Genomic DNA, 12,995 nt, shown 5'->3' on the forward strand with positions numbered 1-12,995 from the left:
AGGAAGAAATACAAATAGAAAACACACAATTAAGAGAATGTTCACCATCCCTTACCATCAAGGAAATGCAAATTAAAGCAACTATGAGATTCCATCTTACCCTTATAAGGTCAGCAAACATTAAAAATCAAATGAAAACACATGCTGGTGATGATGTGGAGAAATAGGAGCACATTCAATTCAATGTTGGTGGAAATGTAAGATGGTACAACCACTATGGAAAGCTATATGGAGACTACAAAAAAGGTTACCAACAGACCCCATTATTCCCTTATTGGGCATTTACCTTAAAAGCTTCATGCCTCAGTTCAGACAGATTTGCTCAACCTTGTTTATAGCTACTCAGTTCAGAACTGCTAAGAAATGGAATCAACCCAGATGACCTTCATTAGACAAAGTAATAACCAAGATGTGCTATATCTATATGATGGAATTCTACATAGCAGTAAGGAAAAATGACACAATGAAATTTGAAGAAAAATGGTCAAACTTGAAACAGATCATTGTCAGTGAACTTCCCCAATTGCAGAGAGATAATTGTCATGTGGTCTCACTCATGTGTGGCTTCTAACCTGAATCTGCCTGAAATGTTGACGTATCTAATAGGCATCTCAAGGATCAGACAATAGAGAGAGTGGGGCAGGAGGGGGTGTAAGGGGGGGGGGCAAAGCTGGACCCAAAAGGAAATGGTACCATAAAATCAAAAATCATGGAAGACAGACTAAAAGGTTGAATCTTCATCAGGTCCTTAGAGGGAATACATGAATCAAAGGGCCCAGGAGAGGGGATGATGAAGACAAACCTTATTCTTCTACTGTTTCTCTCTCTCTTCTTTCTTTTTCTTTTATATTACCTATCTTTTTCTTCCTTCTTTTCTCTTGGCACTGGCCAAGTAATTCCCATTACCATGATGTGGTTAATATCCACAATTAACTGTTGACCAGAAAGAGCTATAAGTTTTCCCAAAACAAGACAGATTTCTGTCAGAGTACTTGATTACCCACCAAAGGTTAATGGTAAGACCCTACTGCTGAAGACACCATAGGCTGTTGGTACAGAACATGGAGAGACCTGGCTGGAATCTGGAAGAGAGATAGTCCCCAGACAGTTAGCTTGTCTAGTGCCAGAAGGTACTACATGAGCAACTAGTGTGATGCTCACCCAAGTGCAATAGTGACACACAGTCATGGTGGATAAGCAACTGCTCTTGAATTGGCTAACAAATCCAATCAGTAGAATGGAACCCATAGCTAGAACTTGGAAAAAAGTCAGAACCATATCCAAAAATCAATTTTGCTTTCCAATATCAAGCTCTGACCAATCTTGGGCTACAAGAGGACCAACAGCTATTAAATTACCTCTAAAATAATAATGGTTATCCATTTATCCAGGGCTTACTTCACTCTCCATTCGAGAATCTGCTTCTCTTTTTCAGATGGACACAGAAACTGAGGAGAGATTTAGCCTATCACATGCTCCAGGGCTCCAGCTGAAACCATAGAGTAATTGGGGAAATGTGCAAGAGTGTTGCTTTCTTGGTGAACCTGGTACCAGCACAAGGGTGAAGGAGATAGGCACATAGAACACTCAACTCCTACAAAACCATATATCTAGAGATGCAGAGGTTCCCATGACTTTATCACTGAAATAGACCTAAAATGAACCCAACATGACTCAGGGAAATTTGCAAAAGAGGGGGAAGAAAATTGTTAGAGCCACAAGTTGGGACATTATGCACAAAGGCATTGACTCTTCCCCATAACTGAGACTACATAGAAAATTCTATGCCAGCCTGGGCTAGCAGGAGATCCTACTTCAAAAACTCAAAAATAGGCTGGAGAGATGGCTTAGCAGTTAAGCACTTGCCTGCGAAGCTTAAGGACTTCGGTTTGAGGCTTGATTCCCTAGGACCCACGTTAGCCAGATGCACAAAGGGGCGCACACATCTGGAGTTCGTCTGCAGTGGCTGGAAGCCCTGGCATGCCCATTCTTTCTTTCTCTTTCTCTATCAGCCTCATTCTCTGTCTGCTGCTCTCAAATAAATAAATAAGACAGAAAAAAAAGTTTTTTAAATTTAAAAACCAAAAATAATAATAATGATAATAGTGAGGTGCCTCATTAGCACAGTAGGTAGCATGTCTGTCTTATAAGAAAGGAGAGTGAGAGACAGTTTTGGGTGGAGAAACCCTGCTGTGGTGGAGAAAGCTTATTCATACTGAAGCCTTAGGTTGTAGCAGGTAAATACCAGTAACAGAATTGGTTCACCCACCACAGTGAGTCAAGGAGGTCCATTATGGCCCCCAAACAATGTAGGCCATTGCCCAAGGTACTAATTTCTACCATAACGAGATGAGAAAACCATGTTGCTGAGGACAATACAGCCTGTGGCTACAGGTCATCAAGAAATCAAGTGGAATTGAAATGGAAGCTATCTCCCTGAAAGATAGTTGTCAAAGTGCTGGAAAGTGTCCTTCAAGCTGCTGGGAAACAAAAATCATCTACAATCTGAACAAGCAGTGGATTGTGTAAACTACACAGTCAACCATCCAGACAAGAGTTACCCACTAGTTCAATAGTGGCATATAAGTAATGGGGATAATCACCTGCTCTCTCACTGGATGTAAGGTCCTGCTCAGTGGGAGGGAATTAACTCCTGGTATTGTCAAGGGAGTCAAAAGCCTTTGGCTTAGAAGATTATGGATCCCTGAGGAAAACTTCCAGTGACCTTTGGCAAAGACATTATGACCATTAAAGTGCTTACAAAGTGTGCATGTTTATGGTCTTTGATTAATGCTGACCTTACTTTTGGTTAGAGAACCTTTTACTCACCGAGGGATGCAAATACCAGGGAGGCCCAAGATACATCCAAATGACAAGAAGAAGCAAAAGCCCAGGACGCAGGACTAGAAGAGTCATCTCTGGCATGCTCACCAGAACACAGAAAACATTGCCCAGGGAGTGACAGAACAGACACCAGAGCTTGTTTTACTGCTGGCTAGAGAACCATCTCTATGGAGACAGTTTTAGACAATGAGGAGATTCAAAACTTATCAAAAGAAAATAAGATGCTATTAAGAGCTCAACAGTAAATTATATTTCTATCATGCCACCCTTAGCCAGACTCAGAGAGGTGGAAATTATATAAGAGCTATACGGTATATAGGCCTTCTTTGGGAACTGTCCTCCTGAAAAGAACCTTCTTGTACATTTATGACACCACAGTACGTACTGATCACTCCACAACACCAGCACAGTTCTAAATCCATCAACATTGTGAGATGGAGAATTGAGCAAAGCAAAACAAATGAGAAAACAAAACAGAGGAAGGACTACCTATGGGTGTTACAGCCCACTTACTCTTGTCAGTGTTTGGCACACTTTCCTATTACTGTTGTCCATCTGATGTTGGCCAGGAGGTGATGTCAACCCTCTGCTTGAGTCATGATTTCCTCCTGCTATCATGGAGCTTCATCTCAGGTATGTAAGCCCAAATAAGCCCTGTATTCCTATAAGATGCTTTTGCTGGTGCATTTTCAGCCAGCAATATGCACCTTATTTCAACACCATAGGATTAATTATTTAGATATAAACAAACACTTTTTTTCATCAGTGTAGTGTTCCCTAACCATATTGCATAAATTAGTTGATGTTTATTTTCCAGACTTATCATTATTTTTCATATTTTAGTGATAAGTGAAAGAGATATAAAATTGTATTTTTGTGTTTGGATGTGGTGTGGTGTGTGATGTCTGGTGTATTCATGTGTATATGCAGACATGCAAACTCCATTCAGGCCTGTCCAGTGGACAGACATGCATGGTCATGAACTACTTTTTTAAAAATTTGAGTACTAAGGAATTATATCTCAAGCTCCAGAGACCCCAGTTCTTAAGCTACACATTAATTGTTGGAACATCTCTTCAGCCCATGAGATCATATTTCCACAGCTAGCCATGGGTACACATACAAATAACCCAGCATGCAAGAAGCCAACACAGATGATTCATGAGTTTAAGATTAACTTGTGCTACATAGCAAGACCTTATTTTGAAATAAAGAAAAAAAGATATAAGGAAATAAATATTGTTACATTTTTAAAATTTATTACAATTTACTAAGCTAATTAGGCAAATGATTTTAGCAGTATTTAATACTAACGTTGTAGAAGTTTAGCGCAGTGAGTTTTAATAATTCTAAAATAATATGCGACATTAGAAACATTCCCTTAGAAGTTGCTTAAGTTCTTTTTTTATTTTTATTTTTATATAAAGAGAAAGAGAGAGAGAGAGAATGAGAGAGACAGAGATATATAGAGAATGGGCATCAGGGACTCCAGCTGATGCAAATGAGCTCCAGAAGCATGTGCTACCTTGTGATCCCTGCTTAAGTGGGTCCTGGGCAATCAAACCTGGCTCCTTTGGCTTTGTAGGCAAGCACCTTAACTGCTAAGCCATCTCTCCAGCCCACTTAAGTTCCTTATATTCATTTCCTTTCATATCAAAATGCAGTAGCATGTAGAACATATTTTTGCTTGTTATTTTCAGAAATAACTTTCTAGATAATGTTCTGGAACAGTGCAGTAAATACAGTTTTAAAAACATCAGAGTCTTTCATGTATATGAGAAGCTAGCCACAGGAGCTAAAATAGGCTTTACAAGTTTCATATAGACCAATGTGTTTGTGAATGAATTTTAACTTCTTAAGTATAATTTTCATTACTGTAAAATGTATATAATAATGTTATGTTTCCTCACTTGTTTGGTCTTTGCATTGAAGTAATGCATTTACGAATTTCTTATAAGTTATGATGTGATCTGCATGCTACTATGAAGCTGCCCTTTTCTTTGATAAGCAAATATTTTGTGTGTCCAGGCTGAAGTCAACTATATTATTGTAAAAATCTCTAGATCATAAATCATCAAAATCCTAGACAACATATGTGCACTGCTCTAATGAACTTCCAATGTTGAGTTACAACATGTGAAATGAGGCTTACTTGCTAAATCTGTATTTAGGCCCAATCTCACGCTGTGTCTTAATACACTACTTACCCTTTCATAACTGTAACAGCAATCTAACTAGTGTTATTATCATTTCATCCTAAATCCCATTTAATTGAATATTCTAGATCTTCAAAAAATTATGTGAGATAGAATATTGTTTATCTTGAGAAGAATAACTATCAAATGTTGATTTTGTATACAAAGTTAATGTAACTCTAATGTATGGTAACCAGTTATAACATGTGGCTTCATAGGTCACAAAAAAGCCAGTTCATCCATTGATCATAAGTGCTCCAGCTCCCTTTTCCCTCCATGGATTTTCTCCACTCCCATGAGTAACTTGGTTCTGGGGCTCTGGCTTATCTCCACTCACCATCTCAAAGTGTGCGTGCACAGGTTGCCTCTCAGTTTAATAGACAAGATAGATAGTGAGAATGGGTGCTACAGGGCCTTCAGCCACTGAAAATGAACTCCGGATACATGTGCCACCTTGTGCATCTAGGTTTATGTGGGTAGTGGCACATCAAATCTTGGTCCTTAGGCTTTTTCAGGCAAGCACCTTAATTGCTGAGCCATGTCTCCAGCCCTCAATATATTTTTTTTAATAACAAATCTAGTAGCATCATTAAAATATTTATATTCTGTGTCTGTATATTTTTTAAATATTTTTTTGCATTTTAATTTTTTTTTTTATTTTTTCCCATTTATCAAACTGCCAAAGTAGTTTATTGGTATGGCATTCACACACACAAATTCATATAGGAAGACAGGCTTCTTTACAAGGAAACATGTAAAATTAAGGTAGTTGTTATTTGAAACATTTAACACAAGCAAACAAACAAACAAGCATATGCTACAATGGGCGCCAGTGGTTTCAGCAGTGCTGGGGGGAGGAAGTGCTTGAGGACAGATACACCGCAAGGTACAGGCTTTACAGCGTCAGTGCAACGACCACAAAACTGTTTACAGCTCGATTAAGTCATTGTTCCTAGTGTGTCCCTTTTTTGGCCCTCAAAGATTAATCCTAGGTTTCAACTACATGTCTAGCTGAGAGGCAAAGAGTGTTAGAGTAAGCTGACAAAGGAACGAGACGATCCATGCGGACCAGAAGCCAGCCCCCACCACACGTCCTCTTCCCCACAGGCCCCGCTTTTGTTCTGCGAGATACCAGGACAAGAAGTCAAACACTGCTGCTGCTCTATCTCCACTACCAAAACCCGCATGACTGAAACACAGCCAATATTACCATGAAGTGAGAATTTTGAGGCTTCTTTTTTTGAAGGTCTTTTCTGGTCTTAAAAATTAGAAAATTGTTTTACTTTCTACTGTATAAACAAAGGAAGACTTATGTCCCTTCCTGGCTGATTCTGGAGGAAAGGTCAGACATGTGTCTTCAGAACCTACTTTGTGGTTTTAAGTTAGGTAAAAATCTGAAATGATCAGTATGCCAAAATTCTTGAACACTCTACTGTCCAAAACCCTTTACAGACCTACAGAATGGAAGTAGTGAGTGAGGGGAACAAGAGCTCTAAGCTGGCCAGGTTCCTCATGGGGAAGAAGGGAGAAATTATTCCCTAAATATGGCTACAGTTTGCACAGGAGAAAAGTCTACATATACTAGGGCATGGCATCAAGTTTTACCTTGTCCATGGGGACTCTTCTCCAAGGTCAAGAAACAGAGTGAGGAATGGAAGTTACTTGGTCTCTTCATCAAAAGTGGTAAACTTGGTCTCTATTCACAAAGCCAGACAGTTTTTTGAAGCAGACTGGAAGCAGACAGTAGAACCAGCTTCCTGTAGACACATTCCACTGCCTTAAATCTAGCTAAAGCAATCATTAACCACTAGCCAGTTACTGTTTACCTGCACAATAGTAAAGCTCACTACTGAAATTACCAAAAGTGAAAATTCCATCATCCTGGGGTGAGAAAAATCAAAACAACTCATCCTAAGAAGTTGTCCATTTAAGGACAACTGGTAAGATTGCACCCAGCTATACCTGACATTAAGACACTATGCACAAACCTCACTTGGGAAGTGTGAATTCATATTAATAAGGGAAGAACTGGGGGAGCAAAGGGCTACTTCTGTAACATTTTAGTATCCAGACAGCTTATCACAGACCGTTCCCAGGGACAGAGTATACTCCATTAACCACAGCAAATAAGGCAGATGTGTTAGTAATATTTCTTTTCTTTTTGTTTGAGAAGCTTGTTTATCTCCCCCTTGGCCATGCCAATGTTCTTCGGTATGATTCTGTGCGGGTTTAGTCCAGGAAGCAACAGTACAAAAGTCACAATCAGGTAGGTGAGAAGAAGGTTGCGCACTTGATGTTCCACCCAATCAACTGCCGCAAGGGAACTGATCATGCTCATGAAGTACATTTTAGGCTTTTCTTCCTTTAGGGTGAAGAGGCGTTTCCACCAGCCCAAAGCTCTGCCTCGAGTTTTTACTCAGTTGCTGCAAATTTCATGGAATCTTTGCGGCTGTTCTGTGGTCCATTTATTGGTGCCAAAGATCCTAGGAGCTAGAATGGGAACAAGGTAATCAGCCAAGCACAAAAGCATAACCAAACAGGAAACACCAGACAGCACAGATGGATCAAGGTAATAGATAATCAGGAACAGCAAAGAGACGACACCCATGATGGCAGGTGGAAACCAGGCTCTCTCCCACCGCAGGACCTTGTCAGCATCACTTCAGCATCACTTCTCCCCATCCTTGCAGCTGCTCTTCCAGACTTGCAGTCTCCACAGCCAGCAGGCTCAGGCTGCCTTTTTCTCCCCTTGCCATGGTCCAAGAGGTGTGGTCACAATAAACACAAGTTGCCCTCCAGCCTCACCTTCGCCGGCACCTGAAGAGCGGCCTCCAGCCTTAATACTTTTATTTTTTATTAATTAGTATTGTATTCAGCAAATACAGTCAGTTTGGTATCATTATTAGGCTCATCCGTGACCTACCCCTCCCCATTGGCCCCTCCTTGTTGAGGTATATGGGTTGTGCATTGTGGAGTTAGCTCACAATTATGGGTAAGATAAATGTCTCTGCATATCATGACCCAACATGTGGGTCTGACATTATTGCCGTCCCTTCTTCCACAAAATTTGCCTGAGCCATGTTGGGTTCATTTTTGGTCTGCTTCCGTGATGAGGTGTTGGGGGCCTCTGAGGCTCTGGCTCTCTGATTTGGTTGGAGTTGATTTTTCTCTGTGTTGATCTCCTTCCCCCTTGTGCTGGTATTCGGTTCATCAGAAAAACAGCACCCTTGCTTGTTTCGCCAATTTTTCTTAGTTTCAGCCAGGGCCCTTTTGAGGTACGCTGGGGTGGCTCTCTCCTTAGGATCTACATCTATCTGAAAAAGAGAAGCAGATTCTCCAACGGAGAGTAAGTTAGCACCAGGACAAATGAAATAACCCTTACTTTTTTTATAGAGAATTTAATAGGTGTAGGTTCTCTTATAGCCCATGATTGATGGTAGCTTGATATTGGAGAATGGACTTAAATTTGGATATAGTTCTGACTTGTTTCCCAGCTCCAGCTATGAGTCACATACTACTGAGGGGATCAGTTAGCCAAATCAAGGGCAGTTGGTTCCCCACCATGGCTGTGTGCCACTATTGCACCTGTGTGGGCATCACAACAGTTTATTTTCTGCTAAGTAGGTTAGACCATGAGTTTTTTGGGCAGATATTGGTCATTTTTTCCCCCAGGGGCCCATGTAGCACCTTCTGGCACTAGACATGCTGACTGACTGGGGACTGACTCTCTCCTGGCTTCCAGCCATGCCGTTCCATTTTACATGTCAACTGCATATGGTGTCTTCAGCAGTAGGGTCTAACCACTAACCTTTGGTGGGTCATCAAGTACTCTGACAGAAATCTGTCAGTCTTTTAGGAAACCTTGTAGGCCTCTCTGACCAAAAGCTCATTGTGGATGATATGGAAGGGGTGGGAAACAAATCTAGATCCAAACGGCAATGGTACCATAAAATTCTAATTCCTAAAAGGCAAACCAAATGGCTGAACCTTCACCAGGCCCTTACAGGGAACACCTGAACCACAAGACACTGGAGAGGGTAGGATCAAGGCTAACCTTAATCTTCTACATCTTCCCTCCCTCCCTCTCTCTCTCTCTCTCTCTCTCTCTCTCTCTCTCTCTCTCTTCCCCCTACCCTCTCTCTCTCTTTCTCTCTCTCTCTCTTCTCTCTAACTCTTGTATATTAGTTACCTTTTTCCTAATTTTCTTAGTGGGCACTGTCTGTATAATTTGATCATATACATATAAGTTAAAATATAAAAACAATTTTTAAGTTAATAACGGACACTGAACATGGTGGTGTATGCCTTTAATCCCAGCATTTGGGAGACTGAGGTAGGAGGATCACCATGAGTTCAAAGCCAGCCTGGGACTACTGAATGAGTTCCACATCAGCCTGGGCTAGAGTGATCCTACCTGGAAAAAAATGACAAAAAATAACTGAAATACTACATGAATATACATACATACATACATACATACATACATATATATATATATATATATACCATATGTATGTCTTCCTGTTAGGAAATAGGGATTTTGTGAATTAATTAGGATTTCATGAACCCAGAAGAAGAGAAGGCTTATGAATAGGATCAGTGCACTGAGAAGAATTTTGAGAGCTTGTTTATTACTGCTCTTCTTCCCATGAGGCTGAGTGCTTGATGCCTTCTGTTTCCTCCCATGAGGATTCAAAGAAAACTGAGAAAGGCCTTCACTGAAATCTAACCACGGTGCACTAGTGTCAGATTTCCAGCCTGCACAACTCTGAGAAACTAATACCTATGGCAAATGAAGTGTCTGACCTATGGTGATCTGATAACCATTCTGAGCCAATACCGTAGTTAATAAATGGAAATGTGTGAATACACACACACACACACACATTTTGTACCCATGAAGTCAAATATTATTGTATTTATCAAGAAAATGTGTGCAACATCCTTAATCATCTTGATAATGAAAATTGACATGGTTTTGAGATTATATCTCATCCATATAAGAATACAATGACAACAAGTATTGAGAAGAAATAAGAACCCATCTACATTGTGAGATATAAATTGATGAAGCTACTACAGAAATCAATATGGATGCCTCTCAAAAAACGACAGTAGAATGGCCGTATCATTCAGCTATACCACTCCTGGGCGGGTTCTAAGTAAACTTAAGAGAGAGGTTTTGCTCATTGTGCATGTTGATATACATCAGAAATAGCTAGGATATTGATCCAGTCTAGATGTCCACAAACAGATGAATGCATAACAATGTGAAATTAAGACATTCAGGTAAATAGATAAAACTGTAAATAATTATATTAAGCATAATAAAAATATTCCAAATGAAAAACACTGTGTATTTTTATAGGAATAGCTCATGTGTGTGTGTGGGGGGGTTGTAGGTATTAAACTAAAAAGCTGATAAATAAGCAAAGAAAAGTAAGAAGAGGTTGGGGAGGAAAAACACAAGAGATGGCATATATACATACATATATATATATATGTTGAACACAGAAAGGAGGGATATTTGGATGGAGGAAAGGAAACTATAAGAGAAGCTTAGGCAAATTGCAATGGGAAAAAGTTGTAAAAAAAGAGCAAAGTATACTCATCTAAGAAAATGCCAAATTGAAACCTGTTATTGTATTTCTAATGTTATATGTGAATTGATAAAATAGCCCTATAAAATATACAGAATATTTTGTTACTCTTCTTAAATGTTAACATGAGAATCTCAACAATTTTATTATATTGATTCATGATATATTCACATGAATGCCAGAAATAAAATGACTTTCAGATGAGGGAATATTTCCTTTACTTGATGAGTGGATTTTTTAAAATATATTTTTATTTATTTATTAGAGAGGGAGACAAAAATAAAGAGAGAGAGAGAAAGAGAGAGAGAGAGAGAGAGAGAGAGAGAGAGAGAGAGAGGGAGAGAGAGAATGGGCACTCCAGGGCCTCCAGCCACTGAAAACAAACTCCAGATGAATGTGTTCCATTGTGCATCTGGCTTACATGGGTCCTGGAGAGTTGAACTGGGATCCTCTGGCTTTGTAGGTAAATTCCTTAAACTGCGAAGCCATCTCTCCACCCTTGATGAGTGGATTTTAATGATATTTCTATTCAATAATCTTCTTACCTTTTTAAGCATGGTTGTCCTGTTATTACTACTATTATATTTTTTAACTTAAATCTGTCATTATTATTACTAACACCCTGTTTCGCATGGATACATCTTGTGTTGGTACCCTCTTTTCCCTCATCCCTACTCCCATTCTTATGGAAACCCTCCTCAGTCGCGTTGCAGGTATATCCTATGGGATTGTGGTTTATGTATTGAAGGAGTAGCAGTCATTTAGGCTAAGACTATGGTAGTCATAACATCTTATGCAATTAATTTCTCTATTTGGAAAAGTATAGTGTTCTAAATTACTCTCATAATTTTAACTTTTTGTTTTTTACATACTGTGAATGTACTAGATAAAAATCCTTCTCCCTTCTCATAGTCTCCACTCAGACCTCAGTATGATTTGTTTTCATACATACATATATATGTCCCCTCTATTTTTATTTTTATTTATTTATTTTATTTTTTTATTTTTTTGGTTTTTCAAGGTAGGGTCTCAGGCTGACCTGCAATTTACTACGTATTCTCAGGGTGGCCTCAGACTCACAGCCATCCACCTACCTCTGCCTCCTGAGTGCTGGGATTAAAGACCTGAACCACCACTCCTAGCTCCTCTCTATTTTCTAATGCTTATGTACTACCTTTTGATAGCATATTTAGATACATTATCTGGCTTCAAACTTTTTTTTTTTCTACTTACCAGTTTTATTTATATTTCCCACATTTAGGAACTTGACAAATCTCTTTTAGGTTTATTAATTTTCATTCATGAACATGATATGGACATTGTTTGCCTTGCTGTCCTTCATTATCTAAAGGGAGTGTCACAATATACTGCAGTACAATAGCATTCCTAGGGGTGACCAGCCAGCAACTTGGTGGCGGGTGACTACACTGGACCACTTCCATCATGGAAAGGGCAGAACTTCGTCCTTACTGAAACAAATACTTATTCTGGGTATGTGTTTGCCTTTCCTGCACATAGTGTTTCTGCCAAAACTACCAACCATAGGCTTACAGAATGTCATATCATGGTATTCCATCCAGTATTCTTCTGACCAAGGAACTCAGTTCACAGCCAAGGAAATACAGCAGTGGGCTCATGATCATGGGATTCACTGGTCTTACCACGTGTTCCACCACCCTGATGCAGCTTGCTAGATAGAAAGTTTGCATAGCCTTTTGAAGAAATAGCCACAATGTCAACTAGGTGGCAATAGCTTGCAGGGCTGGGGGAGTGTCCTCCAGCAGGCTGTATGTACTCTGAACCAGTATTCTATATGTGGTACTATTTCTCTTATAGCCTGGATTCACGGATACAGGAATCAAGAAGTGCAAATGGGAATGGTCCCACTTACCATCACCCCAAGTAACTCATTAGACAAATTTTTGCTCCCTGTTTCCATGGCCTTACATTCTACTGGCCCAATCATCTTGGTTCTAGAGGGGGGAGTGTTTTTTCCAGGAAACACAAAGAACATTCCACTGAATGAGAAGCTAAGGCTTACCCCTGGCCATTTTACACTCCTGATGCCCTTAAGTGAACAGGCTGAACAGTGGTAGTAGGGATGATTGATCCAGACTACCAGGGGGAAATCCAGACATTCCTCTACAATGGCGGTAAGGAAGAGTATGTCTGGAGTTCAGAAGATCCTTCAGGGTGTCTCTTGGTGTTACCATGTCTTGTTATAAAGAGTAAATGGACAATTGCAACAATTCAATCAAGGCAGTATGAAATAACCAAGACCTGCTGAGGTGCTTGCTGTAGGTGGAGGAAATACTGAATAGGTAGCAGAAAAAGGTAGTTACAAATACAAGCTAAG

At 39.8% G+C, this 12,995-nt stretch overlaps 1 pseudogene; it reads right to left on the bottom strand.

Moving 5' to 3' along the window:
• Positions 1-7,179: 7,179 nt before the first annotated feature.
• Positions 7,180-7,795, bottom strand: LOC101607986 (annotated as a pseudogene).
• Positions 7,796-12,995: the final 5,200 nt, after the last annotated feature.

This window comes from Jaculus jaculus, chromosome 13 (assembly GCF_020740685.1).
Source record: "Jaculus jaculus isolate mJacJac1 chromosome 13, mJacJac1.mat.Y.cur, whole genome shotgun sequence".
NCBI lineage: Eukaryota > Metazoa > Chordata > Mammalia > Rodentia > Dipodidae > Jaculus > Jaculus jaculus.